This window comes from Coffea arabica, chromosome 11c, assembly GCF_036785885.1.
Source record: "Coffea arabica cultivar ET-39 chromosome 11c, Coffea Arabica ET-39 HiFi, whole genome shotgun sequence".
Classification (NCBI taxonomy): domain Eukaryota; kingdom Viridiplantae; phylum Streptophyta; class Magnoliopsida; order Gentianales; family Rubiaceae; genus Coffea; species Coffea arabica.
In genome coordinates, this window is record NC_092330.1 from 231719 (window position 1) to 248581 (window position 16863).

General features: G+C 33.6%; 1 long non-coding RNA gene across 2 annotated transcripts; it reads right to left on the bottom strand.

The window, feature by feature from the left end:
* Positions 1 to 9411: 9411 nt before the first annotated feature.
* LOC140016725 (uncharacterized) lies at positions 9412 to 11982 on the bottom strand. Of its 2 annotated transcripts, none has more exons than XR_011822932.1 (3): positions 11814 to 11982; positions 10286 to 10371; positions 9412 to 9639 (listed from the first exon to the last, which is right to left on the bottom strand). It is a non-coding gene; the product is annotated as an uncharacterized lncRNA (long non-coding RNA). The 2 variants fall into 2 exon arrangements; XR_011822933.1 differs by having other exon boundaries at positions 9412 to 9642.
* Positions 11983 to 16863: the final 4881 nt, after the last annotated feature.

Consider the following 16863-nt stretch of genomic DNA (forward strand, 5'->3'; position numbering starts at 1 on the left):
GTGAGTCCAAGAAATCAAGCAAGCAAGTAGAGCAAGTACCATAATTCAACTCAAGCAGCACATGTACAAAATAACAACAATGGTTTCACGTAAAGCCACAAAAGGATTAAAACACGTTCATTAAGAGAATATAGGAGCTCTCAGGAGCCAATTTTTTGGTGCAGTAGCTTGATCCAAACCTGTTGACACTCCGTCAACGTTTAAAGAAGTAAAAACAATGATCGTAGATCTCCACTTTATACCAATTTTTTGCCCATCAAACATACCCCTTACCGGATTCGAACACCAAATAGAAACAGTGGTGTTAACACTCGAGTATACACAAGCAAGAACAAGTATGGTCGATGAGATAACACTCCAATCAACTTAATCAAGATAGAGGTACTGAGACTGGATGAGTGGCACCTCCCACTCGAATTGAATGTGGTACATGCTGCCGTTCAGTGCTAGGGTTGACGAGATAACTCTCCAATCGATTTAATCTGGATAAAAGTACTGAGACGGGATGAGAGACACCTCCCACTCGAATTGAGTGTGGTATATGCTGCCGCTCAGCACTAGGGTTGACCAAATAACTCTCCAATCGACTTAATCAGCATAAAAGTACTAAGACGGGATGAGAGGCACCTCCCACTAGAATTGAGTGTGGTAGATGCTACCGCTCAGTGCTAGGGTCGACAAGATAACTCTCCAATCGATTTAATCAAGATAAAAGTACTGAAAATGGATGAGAGGTACCTCCCACTCAGATTGAGTGTGGTACATGCTGCCGCGCTCTCATCCCATCTCAGTACCTTTATCTTTATTAAATCGATTGGAATGTTATCTCATTGACCATACTTGTTCTTATTTGGGTATACTCGAATATTTCTACCATTATTTCTATTTGGTGTTCGGACCTGATAAGGGGTATGTTTGGTGGACAGAAAATTGATATAAAGTGGAGATCTACGGTCATTATTTTTATTTCTTTAAACATTGACGGAGTGTCAATGGATTTGGATCAAACTACTGCAACGAAAAAATTGGCTCTTGAGAGCTCTTGTATTCTCTCAATGAACGTGCTTTAGTTTTTTTGTGACTTTACGTGAAACCATTATTGTTATTCTGTACATGTGCTACTTGAGTTGAATTATGGTACATGCTCTACTTGCTTGTTTGATTTCTTGACCTTATTGAGCGTCCGCTCATCCCTTTAAGTTGTTATTTCTTGCCAGAAATTTGAAATGAAGAATTGGAGATGCTAAACTAGCCAAGTTTTGTCTAGAGTTAGTGTCATTTTCTGAGCGACTTTTGGACATTTGGAAGTGTAGATTTTATTTGTATTTAAAATATTATGATTGTAATAGTTAACGCTGTTGTCTAAGGATTGTCGCTATTGTTATTCAAGTGCTTTCTTGGTTTTAGGAAATTGTTTGGCTTGAAAATCGTGATTTGATTCGAATGAATGCATAAGTCATGTTGAGAGTTGAGAAGGCGGTCAGTCAAACCCTTGGCTTCTCCAAGGAAAGGTGGGGTCGTCACAGTATCAGTAAGGTCATGAGACTTTACACTTTCAGAAGGGTTATAGGTCATTTTTTGTTTAGATGTGGTCTTTCTTCTATTCGCCCTGTTTGAGGAGCTCTATATCTAACCTCTCCTTTAAACCAGAAGTGGATCCAGTCTTTCATCCATACTCCTTGGTCATTCGTCCAAAGATAGTAGTAAGCCGAAAAAGAGATGCCTGCAACTCTTAGGGAGAAGTGGCTTCCCTTTTTTGTCACAAGTGAGAAGTTCCTGCACTAAAAGAACAATTTCATCAAAGAATGAGCCATCGATTGAAAGGCCACCAAGTTTATAAAAGTCCCAAAGTGTGATGGACAACTCCCTAATGAGCATATGGAGTGTATTTGTCGAGAGACACCAATATTTAAAGAAAACTCGCAAGATATTTTCACAGTGATCGTAGGAGAATCTCGACACGTAGATGACTTCAAATATACCGGCACGTATAAGCACCTCTTTATATCTTCCAAGGATGTCCTCTACCCTTTCCCAATAATGAAAAATGAAGCACGCCTCACCAAAAAAGGAGGAAGGAATCTTCCATGTAGTTTTGTCAATATTTAATCCCACGAACGGAAGCGTGAATTTGGCTATTTCTGGATCTCCATTATGAAGTGACAAGTTTAATACGACCACTTCTTCTTCCTTCGACGTAGTGGAGAAAATCGATGATTCTACAACTTCCTTAGTACACTTGCTAGTCCAATTTTTAGGATGAAAACATTCTTCAAGGGGTATAAAAGACTCAGCAAAGGTGCCGATTGCTGGCTTGTTCACATATAATGACAAACTTTTCGGTTGAGACCCTTGTCGTTCATCTGTCAATGAGATATGTGGTAGTGGTAGTATAATTCTTAAAAGAAATTCTTTCAAACTTTTGGTAATCAGATTACCAAAGTGGCTATCTTTTGCCAAGATCCTAAATTTGATTCCCAAACTCGTCGATGGCTTTTACAAGAGGGCTAGCCTACAATGATTGAAATCAAGAGCATTAACGAGTAATATTTATTTGATGGGAAATAAGTGAGCCAAATATGACATTGAAAATTGGACTTAAATTTGGAATCACGTTACAAAACTATATTGTCCTATAAGATGCAACATGCTCAGCATGTAAACCTGAAATATTAGTCACATTAAATGCGACAAGTGCATGTAAACTCCAAGTATTAGTCACACTCAAAGTGGCAAAGTGCATTAAAATAAGCACGCAAACCATTAATATGTGAATATCTATGAACAAATGGTTCGGGATAATTACCTTCAAATTGCAGTGATAGCAGTAGCTAAATTTTGCAATGGCTCACGTCTGTCGGCGTAGCAATTTAAAGATGACACGGGAGCAGTTTGCAAATGGCAAGCATCAGCAACTTGATGATATCAACGCAAAGAAAAAACAAAGGGAGAGAGTTGGTTCTTGTTTTGATTGTGAATAAATTAATGCCTCGGTCTTGAGTATTTATAATAGATGTCCGCCGCACATTCAAGGAGAGTTCAAATTGAATAATGTTCTAATTTGAATCCAAGTAGATTTCTTTTCCCACGGAAATTTAGTTAACAGGCCTGAGGGATTGGTCTTCTTTTACAATTGGAAGTTGACCTCTTACAGATGTAAGTCCTCATCAGAATATTTCCTAAGTTCCTGGAAATCGAGTTTGTTTGAATTCGCAAAGGAAGAGAATTCTTCTGCGCACAATACATTGGCAAATGGAAAGCTACACGTGGAACGGTGGACGTAAGGTTTCAGTATGAAATAATTTGGCCTCGGGAATTGAAAGTACTAATACTTTCAATCACCTTTTCATACCATTAATTAAAGGCCTATGCAAGTTCACCTACGGACTTTGGTTGGAAATCAATATTGCCTTGATCTTATGACATTCAAAGTAAGAATATCAAAACTTGTTCGTTCAAATACTCCGTCAATTTCTTTTAGTATTCACAAACAAGCTTTTAGGGGGCATTTGTAGACAATGAAATTTTAATTAAATTCTAAAAATTACCATTAGTCTATAAATTATTTTTATGACTTATTTTTATTCAATTGAATATAGCCATATGTCATGCACACTTGGATGTTTGGCTATTCGTCAGCCAATTATGTCTCTCCATATGTCAAGATGAGTTGTTGCGGCCAATTAAAATTACCAAGATATCTCTATCAATTAAATTATGCCACGTCATATGCCTATATGATTTGGCAAAATTATGGATGACTATCTAAATAATTATTTCTTTATTAAAAAATAATATTTAGAGTTATTTAATCCATGTAGATGTCTTATATACTGCAATAGCGTATCCAATCAAATGACGTTATGTCATATGTCCCTACAAGTCTAGCCAATCGAGGGAATATTGCTTAAGTATTATCTCTTTGTTAATAAATACAAAATGAAGAGATAATATTTAAATTGGAACAGTACTTTCAACTATGAAGCAAATCTGATTCAAAGATCAAAAGCACTTAAAAGAGATAAAGGAACTTGGAAGCTGTCGGATGCGTGTGAAGACAATACCGGACGTTCGATAATCATTACATAACTTTGGACGCATGAAGAACTCCGTCACCGGACGTCCGAAAGAGTTAAGATATTTCTTCTAACTCACTATCTGTTTTCGGATGCAAGCACCGGACGTCCGATAGAATTGAAGAAGATTTTTCAAACTCAATTTCTGCTGTCAGACGCATGTTTCGGATGTACCGGACGTCCGATACTCCCAACAGCTAGTTGACTCTTCAGCTACTTTCTATCCATTGAAAGCATTAATAAAACACTTTTTGTCTTATATAAATAGAGTATGGTCAGAAATTTCAAATAACTTTTGCACACTGAAAATAAAAAAGATATAAAGTAGTTTTAGTGAGAAAATATTTTTCAAGAAAGATTTGTAGTTTTGGTGGTGTGAAATTCATTGTAAACTTTTCATTTGTGAGTGAATAATTCAATAGTGTAGTTCTGTGAAGGTTGTCCTGAGAGATAGTAAAATTTTCTAGTTTGACCGAGTGGAATTTGAGGTAAGGAGGAAATGATCCTTCCTTTGTACATTAAAATTGGTTGTAATTGATCAAGTTGAAGAAACTTACTTTATAAAGTAACATTCAATGTCAAGAGGAGTTTGGAATTTGGTTTGCTATTCTTTCCTTATTATTTACTGTCTTTCAAATATAAATTGCTCATCTCTTCCACTCACAAGTAATCTTACTTTCTTGTTAACTGTTCCATTGAGTGGTCATCTAGAAAAGAGGGTAAATTTCATATTGAGTCAAAAAGTGTCTCATAACCTGATTAGTTTTTAAATAACCCGATTCACCCCTTTCTTAGGTTGTTTTCGATCCTTACAATTGATATCAGAATTTGGTTTTCTAGAGATTAAACTCAAATGAGTTTGGAGTAAAATGACAACCAACAATGCTATATTTTTTTTAAGAATAATCTGTCACTAGACCCTTAATATTTAATGGATCAAATTATGTGCGTTGAAAGGAAAGAATGGTTATTTGCTTGCAATCTATTGATATTAAACTGTGATTTGTTGTTAATACAGGTTCATATGATGCATCTATAATAGATTAAGTTACTCATAAATCAAGACCAAAAACCAGAAATAAATTGACTGATGAAAATAGAACCTACCTTACCTTGAATGTCAAGGTTATGAATGTGTTGTATAGTACTTTAGATTTAAATGAATTTATTAGAATCAAAGGTTGTAAGTTTGCTAAAGAAATTTGGGATAAACTGAGATAAATCCATGAAGGGAGTGAAATGTGAGAGAAGAAAAGATAACTATCCTAATTACTAAGTATGAATCATTTAAGATGTAATCTTATGAAAATACTAACAAGATTTATTATAAATTCAACAACCTCATTAAGGATTTAGAGGTTCTGGAAAAGGAATACTTCTTAGGTGAGAAAAATAGAAAAATTTTGAATGCCCTGTCCAAGAATTGGAAAAGTAAAGTGATTAACATTGAAGAAACTAAATATTTGAATTCTATACCTATTGAATCTCTTATTAATTCTCTAATCTCTTATGAGCTGAAGGTTAAGACTAAGATACAAGAGAAAGAGGATACAAAGGTAAGAAGAAGCATTACTCTAAAAGCATCTCAAGATGAAGATGGCTCGACTTCCTTGGATGGAGATGATGTGAAAGTTGACGACAATGATCTTGCTTTTATCACAAGAAATTTCAAGAGAATCCTCAACAAAAGGAGATTTAGAAAAGAAGGACCTAACAATCCATTTCCAAATCAATTCAACAATACAATAAATAAAAAAAAAGTAAGAGATCAATAAAAAATACACTGACAAATGCTATGAATGCGGCTAACTTGGACACTACATGAGTGAGTGCCCAATGAAGAAGAAGAAAGAAGAAAAAGGTGAAAGAAAACCAAGATTCAACAACTTTCAATTCACATGGAATGAGTACAACTCCAATGATAAAATTAAAAAGGAAGAAAAATCTGCTCAATTGGCTTTTATAGCCATTGGAGATAATGAAGTGACAACTTGTAACTTTCAATTTGAAAGTGATGCTGAAACTGATGATGATTTTGAATCTTTCATTAAAAAATTGTATGATAGTTTAAAAAAATCTTATGTTAGAAATAAGGAATTAAAACATAAAATTAGTTTTCTTCTTCATCACAATGTATGTCATTTTCAAGAAAACAAAAAACTGAAAATTGAAAATGATTACTTGAAAAAAAATGAGATTGATCTACAAAATGAGTTTGATAGAAAAATAAGGATTTGTGAAATGTTTAAAAAGGAAAAAGGTGATTTGAAAAGAAAAATGGATGATTTAAGTGAGTTGCTCCAACATAAAAAATAAGATTGTTTTCAAGGGAATGAATCAAAGGCTAATCTTGGCACTTATGAGAAGAAAATAAATTCTGATGCAAATGATTTTGATGTTTATAACAGAAAACTAGTAAGATTTATTAAACCTATTCATGTAAATAACTCTTTGGTTATGCGTAATTTTGGTTGTCAAAAAGACCACATGAAAAATGATTGTTATGTGAGAAAGAATTAATAGGTTCCAAATATTAGTTCTTGAACTCATGAATAGGTGAATCTGATGAACTTCATTAAAGAAGCAATATGGTTCATAGACAGTGAATATTCAAGACACGTGTCCGGTGATCCATAACAATTTATCAAATTCAAGTCAAACTTAAGTGGCAAAATGACATTTGGAGATGATATCAAAGAAAAAAATTGGAGTAGGAGACGTTGGTAAGAATTGTCAGATTTTTATTCATAATGTTCTTTTGTAATTTTCTTTTGATATTTTTGATACTTTGAACTGAGTTTTCTTTGATTTTTTTTTTTGGATTTCGGCTGATATGAAAGTTGAGTTTTTTTGCTGAATTTTACTCTCATCTTATAATGACAAAAAGGAGGGAGAAATAGATGTTATATGTAAGCTATATGTAAGACGGAGCTTTATGTAAGAGGGAGTCATTCTGAGATTATGCTATGTGTAAGAGAGATTATAAGTTTGGCACTTAAAAATTTTTTATTGGATGCAATGAGTGAGGGGGAGTTTATGCTTAATTCTTTTTTTTTTCTTCCATCCATTGTTTTGTCATCATCAAAAAGAGGGAGAATGTTGATCTTGATTCCTAACTTTTGATGTTTACAAAATAATTGGATGATACTAATATCTCTTCAAAAAATACTTTCAACTATGAAGCAATCTGATTCAAAAAACAAGAGCACTTAAAAGAAATAAATGAACTTGAAAGTTGTCGACGCTTGTGAAGACACTACCGGACGTCCGATAATCATTACACAACTTCGAACGCATGAAGAACTCCATCACCGGACGTTCGAAAGAGTTAAGATATTCCTTCTAACTCACTATCTGCTTTCGGACGCAAGCACCCGACATCCGATAGAATTGAAGAAGATTTTTTAAACTCACTGCCTGCTGTCGGACGCATGCTTCGGATGTACCGGACGTCCGATACTCCCAACGGCTAGTTGACTCTTCAACTATTTTATATCCATTGGAAGCATTAATAAAACACTTTTTTGGTCTTATATAAATAGAGTATGATCAGAAATTTTAAATAACTTTTGTACACTGAAAATACAAAAGATCTAAAGTAGTTTTAGTGAGAAAATATTTTTCAAGAAAGATTTGTAATTTTAGTGGTGTGAAATTTATTGTAAACTTTTCATTTGTAAGTGAATATTTCAATAGTGTAGTTTTGTGAGGGTTGTTCTGAGCGATAGTAAAACTTCCTACTTTGACCGAGTGGAGTTTGGGATAAGGAGGAAGTGATCCTTCCTTTGTACATAAAAATTAGTTGTAATTGATCAATTTGAAGAAACTTGCTCTATAAAGTAACATTCAAGGTCAAGAGGAGTTTGAAATTTGATTTGCTATTCTTTTCCTATTACTTACTATCTTGCAAATATAAATTACTCATCTCTTCTACTCACAAGTAATCTTGCTTTCTTGTTAACTGTTCCATTGAGCGATCATTTAGAAAATATGGTAAATTTCATATTGAGTCAAAAAGTGTCTCATAATCTGATTAGTTTTTAAATAATCTAATTCATCTCCCCTCTTAGATTGTTTTCAATCCTTACATGGTATACATGTTTTCAACCTCTATCTCATACTGTAGCTAAATATAGGGGTCTCTCTACCAAATAGAGGGACATCCGAAGGCATCTCATGCGCTCAAGTCTTTTGAAGTTTTAAGTTACAAAGGCCTGCATTTTCAAATTTTTTAAGTCTTCCATATATTAAAGATTTCAAATATCATCCAAGTTCTTCAAATTTTTCATATTAAGATTTGGAGGAATCGATGATTGATCCAATAACAAGTTGCGAAACCCTTGGATTGGCATTTGAGAAGAAGAATCGAAGGAAACTCTCTATAAGTTCGAGAAAATCCCAGAGATTGTACTAATATATTTTCAAAAATTTATATATTACATATTTGTTATGTATTTTTCTTGTCTTTTGCAGATTTGAAATTTTGTCGCATACAATATAATTTTTTGAATTTCTAATTCATATTCTTTTATACGAAAATCAAGAAAATTCAATGATATTTTTCAAGTAATTTTCTTTTTCTTTTTTGGTTAATCTTTACCTCTGCTAATATTGAAAAATGTGATTCATCAAAATGAAAATTTGCAAATCTTACAATAAATAAATCACCTATTAATAGTTCAATGGGCAAAAAACCCCAACGACCATTAAATTATTGTTATAATCATGTTTTGGCCATCGAACTATTTTTTGTCAATAATTGACCACTGAACAATTTAATCAGTAAACTAGTGGCCATTTCATCGGTAATAGCTCATAATTTCTGAAATTAGCATGGCACGTGGCAAAGCACAAGGGCAATTTTGTCCAACAATTTACAGATCAAATGCTACCACTTTTTGCTGCCGCTGCTCAGTCACACGGGACCCCTGAACCCTTAGCGATGGCAATAAGCCGAAACCTAAGTCCAAGAACCCCAAGAATCGACTTTTCGACGACAACGCCCACCAGATTATCAAAACCAAAGCCCAGTACTTGAGCCAATTGAGGCGCAACCAGGGCTTCCGGGCTTAGACTCCCAAGTGGATTAAAAGGACCCTTGAGTAGATGGTCCAGTACCTGGAAGATGATAGGAATGGCCACTTGTATGGAAAACACGTTGTTGCTGCCATCAAGAGAATGAGGAGCCTCTCCGGGAAGCCTGAGGGGTCTTATGACATGAGGGATGTGACACCCCCACTTCTCCCAAGAGTGAACCCTAGGGTATCGGCGGGACGCCTGCCTAGCTCGCATTAGGATTCAAAATTTCAAAACAATAAAAACTAGATAACCCAAAAGCATACTATTCACAATATAGCCAACTCCAAAAGAGTTCTATTTACATCTCCAAAAGCAGCTAGTCAAACCGCTATATTACATTATGATAACAACCAGCAGAAAGTAGACCTTAAGGAGGGTCCTTATACAAACCACCAAAACAAAAACAACCATCTTAATTGTCCAACTATTACAAGCAAATCTAACTATACTAGTGAATGTGCCAAAGAGTTCCCCCTGTCGTCCCCTGCTAAGGAAAACAAAGGAAACGGGGTAAGCTATATGTTTAGTAAGTAAACAGTGGTAAAATCATAAATTGCATATTCAAATAAACATATAAATCCAAATATTTCCCATCAGTATAGAAGTGTAACATCACAATGGTAGGATACGGGTTGGCTCCAAAGCCAAGTCGTTTGCTATATGTGACCTCCTGCCGACACTCCGTCGACCACAAATAAGGTCCGTAGAACTTTACTTGTACTCCCACCTAACACCTTATCACTCTCACTGGCCAGTCACCTCACAAACTTGCTCGAGCGAACAAAATGAAATTGAACTTGCTTCGCAAGCTCGATTCACAAACTTGGTTCACAACTTGAACCTATAAATTTGGTGACCTCAAGACTAGGTTGGACTAGTTTCGACCAAGTCCCGGTCGGCTCGAATAGTCCATCTAAGTTTTGAGATCGGGTCCCACAAAAGTCACTCCGAACTACAAGTTCAAGGGGTTCAACACCAAAAATAATTCATGTATACACATTTCATAAAGGAACACAAGTGCAAATTAGGGTTTAGGTCGAGTGTGATAAAATACACCCTCACCTAAGCACCCTTACATTCATTTCAAAACACATAAACAACGTATACAAACAAATGACCTGAATACTTACACAAAAGCAAGTATAGCAAAAATGTGAAGATTACGTCACGTATCCCAACTAGTAGGCCCCACTGGCACCGTCTCGCTCACCACTATCTGAAATAGAAAATTGCATCACAATATATCACAAATGGCTACTAGAATGCATAAATCAAGCAAAACGGCAAAATTGGCACATGCAAGTGCGGAAACGGCATACCGAAACAGAAATGGCAGCATAACCGTTTTGGTGTCAAAACTGTTTCGAACACAATCGAAGCTACGAGTGTCGGATCAAAGTGCATTAGGTACCGTTATGAAGCTAAGAGGAAGGGCTACAATTTTCATGAAGACATCTTAATTTAGATCCGAATGGAAGCAAGTCGAAATTATAGAAAATAGTACCAGAAATTTGCATTTTAGGGTGACGGACAGGGTTTGTTTGCTGGACCATAACTCACAACTCACAAATCCAAATCAAGAAATTCCAAAGGCGTTGGAAAGCTATGTCATAATGCTAAAACTTTTATGTTCTGGAGAAAACCTCAATCAATACAAGGCATGGGAAAAAATGGGTCCAAAGTTCCTGTCAGAACTGTCCAAATTCAAAGGCAGTTCTGACAACCGATCTTGGTTTGATCATAACTGGAGCTACGGAATTCGGATTTGGATGCACTTTATACTGTTTTGAAGCTAAGACCAAGATCTACATTTCTTTTGAAGGGATCAACACCCAGCTCGCACGTTATCAGGACAAACAGAGCATGGTCAGAAGCAAAATTTAAAAACATAACACAATCCAGTGTTCAAAATAGGAGTGAGTGTTTTGGCTATAACTCTGGCTACACTAATCCGTTTGACCTGAAATTTTGTAGGCACATTAAGGACTTAAGAATCTACAACTTTTATGTTTTAAGAAACTTCTGAATCAGCACACAACATAAAGAAAAATAGAGCTCAAGTTCGGATTTGTGGACTGCCCTGCTTCCAGTTTTGCCGGTTTTCGCGCGCCGCAACCTCATAGTCCGTTTCTATGGTTCTCATACAAACTTTCTAGCCAAACTCATACTAAAAAATACTACCTATACCAGATTCTAAAAGACCTACCAATGGTCCAAAATTTCTTCCCCAAATTACCACAAAAATTACCAAACACCAACCACAATCTAGAATCCAATTTCACTAGTTTTTTTTTTCTCACTTCAAAAACCCTAACCAACTAAACCCTAGCCAAGCTAAACTAACTTCCATTTATATTAGGATTTCATAACCAAACCTGATTTTATTAATAATTCACCATTCAAATGGGATAATCACACCAAAAGTTCCATTATCAAGTTTAATCACCAACCCAATCAACTAAGAAAACTTATAACAAGAAGTCCTAATTTCTTTTGGTTTGACCGAAATTTCAGTAGCAAAATCTCAACAAGATGAACCATTAAACTCTATATAATCACCATCTATATCATATAAGATCATAAAAATAACAAAAGCATCACTTTTCATGGATTCAAGACTTAAGCACCAAACTTTAACTTTCAAATCAAATGATTTACCTTCAATCCAACCTTGTTGATGATTAAACCACAACAATCAAGTAGCAAAGATGTTGTCTTAAACTCCAAGATCAAGATGGAAGCTAGAAGAAGTTGAACTTGGAAGAACTTTTCCTTTCTTTCTTGCTCTTGCTCTCGGCCCTCCCTCTCTCTCTCTCTCTTTGGTTTTATTTTGTTTTGCTTCTTATGATTATCTTGCACATCCTATGATATATAAGCTTAGTCAAAGCCTTGGAAGATATTTTCTACTACCACCAATCACATAAAAGCTCCCAATTTGCTCTCAAGCCCTTACACCTTCAACTTTGCAATTGATCAACTCTTGCCCTTAAACATTTGGAATTCTTTCAATTTACTCTATAGGTTATAAACTTAATCTAATCTAAAACATGTAATCACACTTAATTGCTTCACTAATCACTTTCCTTTCTTAATCACCTATACTTAATCATACTTTCTCCATAATAAAAACAATTAAACAACAACCTTTATAACATTGGCAAAATTAAGGTTTTAAACCCAACTTAAGCTTTCTAATCTATTGGAACACTAGAGGGTTTACTAGTCTGAGGTTTTCTAACTTTTAAACTTACTCAACCTATATAAAATAAATCGAATCCTATACTTACTTGTACCAAAACACACTCTAGAATACCAAACATAAATTACAACTCAAATTTGTGATTAATACAAAAACTAGGATTTTATAAATAATCCAATTTAGGATTTTCGAATAATTTAATACAAAATAGAACAAAATGTTATTAATATCACATAATTTCGAAATTAAGGACTATCCGAGGTCTCACAAGGGAAGTGATGGGTTCTTTCGTTGCCAAGCTTACTTTCAGAGAAATGTGTGTGGTGTTGAATGAGCAGAAGGGTTGGAGATAAGTTAGGGACTTCTTTGCTTGGATGAAATTGCAGGTGCCCCATGCCTTTCCACTTTTCTTTTCTTCTGCTCTTGTGTCTTTTTATGGAAAGCTAAATTATCACTTAGCACAACTGTATCTACCAATTGCAATTTACATTTTCCAAGACTAAATCCTCTTATTATAACATCTCCATTACAAATCTAACATCTTACCTCTCCTAAAGTGCAGACCACATATCTTCTTATTGGGTTCCAATTTGTCCATGAGGTCTTCACCGTTGCTGTTAATTTGCAGGAGCATCTAGGTATGGGTTTATGAAAGTGTCTCGACATTCTTTGGTTTCTTCGATCTCTGACATCCAATTTAGGACTCCCAATTGAGTCCCTATTTTGATCAGACACACTAAACCAAGATTTTCCCTTCCCTTCTCTTTGATGGTTTAATGAAAACTAAGGTAAAGGGTCAGTAAATTGTTGGACAAAATTGCCCCTGTGCTTTGCCACGTGTCATGCTAATTTTAGAAATTAAAAGCCATTACCGACGAAATGACCACGAATTTATTGATTAAATTGTTCAGTGGCCAATTATTGACGAAAAATAGTTTGATAGCCAAAACATGATCCTGACAATAGTTTAATGACCACTGAGATTTTTTGCCCTAGTTCAATATATTGAATTATCGAAAGTGATTCATACCCAAAATATGTCCAAACTTTCTTTGGGGGTCCAATTTATGAAGTTGGGGGCGATGCAAGTGGAACATGTATTGCACAATTAAATTTTCGTAAATGAGAAATATTGGAATTATAACCAAAAACTAATTCTCACAAGTGTTGTTACATGTAATACAACATGTCTCTAAGTAGACAATAAAAGTTTAGATCTCATCAATAATGGTGTAGCAATTAATTGTTACCATATTTTAAATGATTCGGTTAGACCATTTTTTGTGTGAACATAAGTTATAGGATGTTCAACAATTATTCTAATGGACATGTAAGTATTATCAAAAGCATGTAATAGGTATTCACTAGCATTATCTAAACAAATTCTCTTAATTTGATAATTTAAAAATTATGTTCGCAACTTAATTATCTAAACAAGTAATCTCGCAAATGCTAGATTATAAGTAAATAATATACATATTTGTGACCATGTAGTTGATGTATCAATTAACACCATGGAATATCGAAATGCTCCACTTGGTAGATCTATAGGTTCACATATATTACCATGAATTCGTTCTAAAAATGCAAGGAATTCAATCCCAACTTTAATTGGTGATGGTCTAACAATTAATTTTTCTTGAAAGCAAGCAATACATGAAAATTCATTTGACTTTAATACCTTTTAATTTTTCAATAAGTGACCTTGTGAATTCTCAATTATTCGCGCTCATCATTATAAATCTAGGATGTTTGAAACGATCATGCCAAATCATAAAATCATTGAAATGAGTAGACTTCTGATCTATTAGGTAATGTATTTCAACTGCACTAATTTGTGCATAATATAAATCAGAAGAAAATGAAGACAATTTTTCTAATATACATTTCTTTTCAAAAATAGTATTTGTAATTAATAAAAATTTGCTATTTGTCTTATTCACTGTTTCAATGTGATATCCATTTTGGCGGATATCTCTAAAGTTTAATAAATTTTTTCAAAACTTGGGAGAGATTAGTACATTATTTATGACAATTTTAGTCCCTCTAAGAAGAAATAAAGTGGCTCTTTCGCAATTTTCAATCAATTTTACACTATCACTGATGGTATTAATATTTGTCTCTTTCATTTTTAAATAAAAAAATATTTTTTATTCTTTAATACAGTGTGCGTAATAGCACTATTAATGAGACAAATGTCATCATCAACATTATTTAATCCCAAATATTTGATATCCGTTTCTTCTTTAAGAAGAAAATTACAAACAAAAATAAACATTAATAAAAGATACAAAAATAGATATTTATAATTTACAAAGAAAATTCATAAAATATGTAAAAGAAAAAAACATCAGACATCTAAACAAACATTAAATATTTGACATATGAACATTTTACATCTTCAAGATACTCAAAGAAATCAGCAACATCAAAGTATGTCATGTCAGCATTATCATCGTCATAAGCACCTTTATTATCAATAAAATTTTTCTTAACATTTTAATCTATTTTTTTCCATGATACTTGATAAAAGTCAATAAGATGATCTATTGTACGACAGGCATGTGATCAATGACCTTCATGCAACATTGATAGCATTTTTCTTCATAAGCTTTTTTTCTGATTATTATTATTATTATTATTATCCCGCTTCTGGGGATATTTTGTTATTTGCTACGGTTATAATTATTATGAGGTACAAGTCTACCACGATCACGGCTACGTTCGCGGCTTCGACTAAAATTTTAAGATTGAGTCACATTCGCTTCAGGGAATAGACTAGTATCAGTTGGTCATGACTCATGATTTATCAGTAATAATTTATTATTTTATTCACTCGAAAAAAGACATGCAACAAATTTAGAATATTTCTTGATATCTACCACGATTAGGCATGTCAATGGATAGGGTTTGGGTTGGATCTCTTTGATCCAAATCCAAACCCATTTAATTTAGTTAGACCCAAACCCAAATCCAGACCCTTTTGGATCTGAAAAAGTAAGTCCATACCAAGACTCTTATGGATCTGGATATCCAATGGGCATTCATGGGTATTTTCTGAAAATACTAAAGTAAACATGTATTAAAAATATATAGAGTTCATAAATAATAGAAATAGCATCCAATTTTCTTTTTTAAATAATAAAATTAACATTCAACAAATTGAATGCAATATTTTGAATTCAAAGAAAGAATTATTATTGACTACTTCTATATATTTTTAAAGATTCAGCTGTATCCACATCAATATTTCATTTGTTTGCCTTTAGCTTTTCTCCTTTTCTTGAAAAATTTTGTACCAGTTACAATGACAACTAGGATTAGTTTTTAAAACGAAAACAACCATAACATATATAAATAATTAGTCTTATTAAAAAATGTAATTTTGTACCTCTTTTTCTTATTTAAACCTCAATGTTGGTAGATGTCTTGCAATCCAGTACTAAAATAATGAATGAGATAAAAATCATTTGATTAAGGACCGATGGCGAATAAATAATAAAATAAGAAGATTTATAAATACTTACTCATTTTTTCTTTGATTCAATCCAATCATCAGTAGTCACTAATGTTTCAACCACATCTATAAGCAATTTGGCATGAGTCTCATCAATCACCTAATCACAAATACTAAATGCAGATTTTGATGTCATAAAATCTTATTGTATTCGATCCAATAACCATAAAATATTATATTATTTTATAAATTTTTAATATATATTATTTATTTAAATATATATGGGGCTGAGTAAGATCTAGTATGAATCTGGATTTGGATATGGATTCTGAAAAATCAGACCCAACCCAGATCCATGACTCTCTCATTGGATCTGGGCCTGGGTAGGGTCTGTATTTGAGAAATTAAATCCAAACCCTATCTAAATATATTGGATCTGGATTGGATTTGGATAAGACTCGATCCATTGACATGCCTAACCACGACCATGACTACGTCCACGGCTTCGACTAAAATTTTGAGATTGAGTCGCATTTGTTTCGTGGAATGGACTAGTATCAGTTGGTCCTGACTCATGATTTATCAGTAATAATTCATTATTTTATTCACTCAAAAAAAGACATGCAATAAATTTAGAATATTTTTTAAATCCCTTTTCTTGATATTGCTGCTGCAGGAGCATGTTAAAAACATGAAAATAGAAAATGTTTTCTCTAACATATCTTCATCAATTACATTTTCACCACATAATATTAATTGAGAAATAATTTGGAACATGACTGAATTATATTCATTAACAGATCGTAAATGAAGCCAATTATACTGGGCTTTTGGCGGAATGACCATCTTTAGGTGGTCGAATCTTTTTTTCAAATCTTTTCAAAGGACAAATGAATATTTGACAGAAATATATTATATTTTTAATCCTTCATCTAAATAATGATGAAGAAATATCATAGCTTTGGCACGGTCTTGATATGAGACTTCATTATTTTCAATAATATTATTTTCAAGATTCATTGTCTCAAGATGAATTTTAACATCCAACGTCC